The following is a 3,603-nucleotide window of genomic DNA, read 5'->3' as shown; positions in this document are numbered from 1 at the left end:
CACACACCGAACAGCCCTGGACCAATGGACCAAAGAAAAGATGGGACAAGAGCTCAAATACACAATCAATACAGGCTGACATTCTCTCTGTTTTCCTCTACCTCTCTCTCTCTCTCAAGGGCTCTGAGGCTCTGTGCCTCAGTGCTGTCCTTTCCTGCCTCGTCCTGTGATTGTGTTGTGATGTCGAATGCAGCTGCGATATTTGCCCCCCCCCATCCCACCTCCACTGTGCCTCTCCCTTTCTCCTCTCTTGTCTGTGTGTGTCCCTCTCCTCCCTGTGTAATGGATTCTGTGGGGCGGTTCAGTGCTGCTGACCCAGTCTGTAGTAACCCAACATACCCTGTTGATGGTGCTGAATGAGTATTACTGATCCCAAGCTGGCAAACACTTATCTGACCGCGTGTCTGTGTGTGTGTGTGTGTGTGTGTGTGTGTGTGTGTGTGTGTGTGTGTGTGTGGTGTGTGTGGTGTGTGTGGTGTGTGTGTGTGTGTGTGTGACTAAAGGAGAGAGGTACTGTGCTCTATGTTATCTGTGTCCGTCTTTGACTCTGAGCTCAACCTGTCACCCGACCACTATTTTCTATCCTCCCTCATCAGTCAAACTGTTAAGAAACTATTTTCTATCCTCCCTCATCAGTCAAACTGTTAAGAAACTTCCCTCTGTAAATTAGAAAAACAGCTAAGCATCACCACTTCCAGTGTAACTAACTAACTTACTAACTTAAGTGTCTTGAGTATTGTGTGAGTCTGTGAATCAGTGTTAATATTGGGGAGGGGATTGTAATCAGCATTTCCACCTTGTGAGAGAGAGAAGCCTACTGATTTAGAAAGAGAGAGGGAGGGAGAGAGAAGCCTACTGATTTAGAGAGAGAGAGAGGGAGGGAGAGAGAAGCCTACTGATTTAGAGAGAGGGAGAGGGAGGGAGAGAGAAGCCTACTGATTTAGAGAGAGGGAGAGGGAGGGAGAGAGAAGCCTACTGATTTAGAGAGAGAGGGAGGGAGAGAGAAGCCTACCAATGGAGAAAGAGAGCGAGGGAGAGGGAGAGAGTGAGAAGCCTACTGATTTAGAGAGAGGGAGAGGGAGGGAGAGAGAAGCCTACTGATTTAGAGAGAGAGGGAGGGAGAGAGAAGCCTACTGATTTAGAAAGAGAGAGGGAGGGAGAGAGAAGCCTACTGATTTAGAGAGAGGGAGAGGGAGGGAGAGAGAAGTCTACCAATGGAGAAAGAGAGCAAGGGAGAGGGAGAGAGAAGCCTACCAATGGACAGGGAGAGGGAGAGAGAAGCCTACCAATGGAGAAAGAGAGTGAGGGAGAGGGAGGGAGGGAGAGAGAAGCCTATCAATGGAGAGGGAGAGGGAGAGGGAGAGAGAAGCCTACCAATGGAGAAAGAGAGCGAGGGAGAGTGAGTGGGAGAGAAGCCTACCAATGGAGAAAGAGAGAGAGAGGGAGAGAGAAGCCTACCATTGGAGAAAGAGAGAGAGAGGGAGGGAGAGAGAAGCCTACCAATGGAGAAAGAGAGAGAGAGGGAGGGAGAGAGAAGCCTTCCAATGGAGTAAGAGAGCGAGGGAGAGGGAGGGAGGGAGAGAGAAGCCTACCAATGGAGAAAGAGAGTGAGGGAGGGGGAGAGAAGCCTACCAATGGAGAAAGAGGGAGAGGGAGGGGGAGAGAAGCTTACCAATGGAGAAAGAGGGAGAGGGAGGGGGAGAGAAGCCTACCAATGGAGAGCGAGGGAGAGAGAAGCCTACCATTGAAGAGCGAGGGAGAGGGAGGGAGAGAGAAGCCTACCGAGGGAGAGAGAAGTCTACCAATGGAGAAAGAGAGAGAGGGAGAGCAATGTGTCTTAATGCCAAGCCAAGAGAGAAGCAATAAAAGACAAGATGGAAACTTTATTTTTTTATTCTCTTTATTTGCATAGACACTACCAATATTATTCATACAAATACATGTATTAACAGATACTCTCAAAGCTCAATCACCTCTGACGGTTGCTATAGAGAGAGTGACACATTCATAGCCTGGTCTCAGATCTGTTTGTGCTTGAACCAACTACATATCATGTATAGTCAGGAGAGCTGTTTAAAGCACATAGAGATCAGATCGGGGACCAGGCTAACATTCATACTGTCCAACAGGGTAACAGGGTTTTGCGTTATAGACAGTCAGTCTCACTCCTACAAACAGGTATTGATTAGAAACATGCTTAATTGATGATAAAAACATTATCTTGGAGAGAATGAAGAGTGCTACTGTGCTTTAGATGTGTATTCAATCATTCAAGTGCAAAACATGAAACAGATACATAACACATACACAATACATCTGGTCACGTGTGAGCTGTGTATTCAGGAACAACAATTGTTTACTTTAAGATATTAGAGTGTGTAGTCTTATCAATGCTAGAAACTTGTCAAAAAACATATTGTATTCAAAGTAGAATAACGTATCAGGTAATACACAATTTAGCTTAAAAATCTTTATGAAAAAAGTACGTAGTCAAATGTTCTAAATGTCCATTAATATTGATTTTCTTTACATCCTCGTTAGAAAAATACAAAGAGATTGGCTCTGTAACAGTGTTCACAATAGATGAAAACTATGCTCTCCCTTTGGCATTGATTTGACCCTGAAATATGTGATTATTCATAGATCTGGGACAAGGCTACGTGATGCATGCATCATGCAGTCCCCATGATGTCTGAGGGCATAACAGAGTGAATAGTTGTTTTTCACTCCCTTGAGTAGGCTATAGGAAAGTAGGCTGTCTTTGAATGTGTAGTCCTGCGGAACCCTACCACTTTTCCCACTGCATTTCATATACAAGGTTCTGTAGCGTAAGTCTCCCCCCGTATGTTTTCCTCAGAGAAAATGGCTTGAATCTAGCCTTAAGGCTACCACTGAGAAAATGGCTTGAATCTAGCCCTAAGGCTACCACTCTGAGAAAATGGCTTGAATCTAGCCCTAAGGCTACCACTCTGAGAAAATGGCATGAATCTAGCCCTAAGGCTACCACTCTGAGAAAATGGCTTGAATCTAGCCCTAAGGCTACCACTCTGAGAAAATGGCTTGAATCTAGCCCTAAGGCTACCACTCTGAGAAAATGGCTTGAATCTAGCCCTAAGGCTACCACTCTGAGAAAATGGCATGAATCTAGCCCTAAGGCTACCACTCTGAGAAAATGGCTTGAATCTAGCCCTAAGGCTACCACTCTGAGAAAATGGCTTGAATCTAGCCCTAAGGCTACCACTCTGAGAAAATGGCTTGAATCTAGCCCTAAGGCTACCACTCTGAGAAAATGGCTTGAATCTAGCCCTAAGGCTACCACTCTGGGAAAATGGCTTGAATCTAGCCCTAAGGCTACCACTCTGAGAAAATGGCTTGAATCTAGCCCTAAGGCTACCACTCTGATAAAATGGCTTGAATCTAGCCCTAAGGCTACCACTCTGAGAAAATGGCTTGAATCTAGCCCTAAGGCTACCACTCTGATAAAATGGCTTGAATCTAGCCCTAAGGCTACCACTCTGAGAAAATGGCTTGAATCTAGCCCTAAGGCTACCACTCTGAGAAGCCTATATGCAAACATCTGGTGGCACAGAAAAAAAGGAAAAT

General features: G+C 45.6%; 1 protein-coding gene across 3 annotated transcripts in view; it reads left to right on the top strand.

The window, feature by feature from the left end:
* Nucleotides 1–1,886, top strand: part of si:ch211-117c9.5 (sodium- and chloride-dependent creatine transporter 1) — a 43,464-nt gene extending 41,578 nt beyond the window's left edge. For all 3 annotated transcript variants that reach the window (XM_090203780.1, XM_036947549.2, XM_090203781.1), the window contains exon 14: nt 1–1,886. This exon is cut by the window's left edge and continues 286 nt beyond it. The gene's annotated coding sequence lies outside the window, so the exon portion shown is untranslated.
* The last annotated feature ends 1,717 nt before the right edge of the window (nt 1,887–3,603 follow it).

This window comes from Oncorhynchus mykiss, chromosome 16 (genome assembly GCF_057628025.1).
Source record: "Oncorhynchus mykiss isolate SJ-2025 chromosome 16, ASM5762802v1, whole genome shotgun sequence".
NCBI classification, from domain to species: Eukaryota; Metazoa; Chordata; class Actinopteri; order Salmoniformes; family Salmonidae; genus Oncorhynchus; species Oncorhynchus mykiss.
The sequence above is the reverse complement of the archived record's forward strand: the minus strand, read 5'-3'. Positions and strand labels throughout refer to the sequence as shown.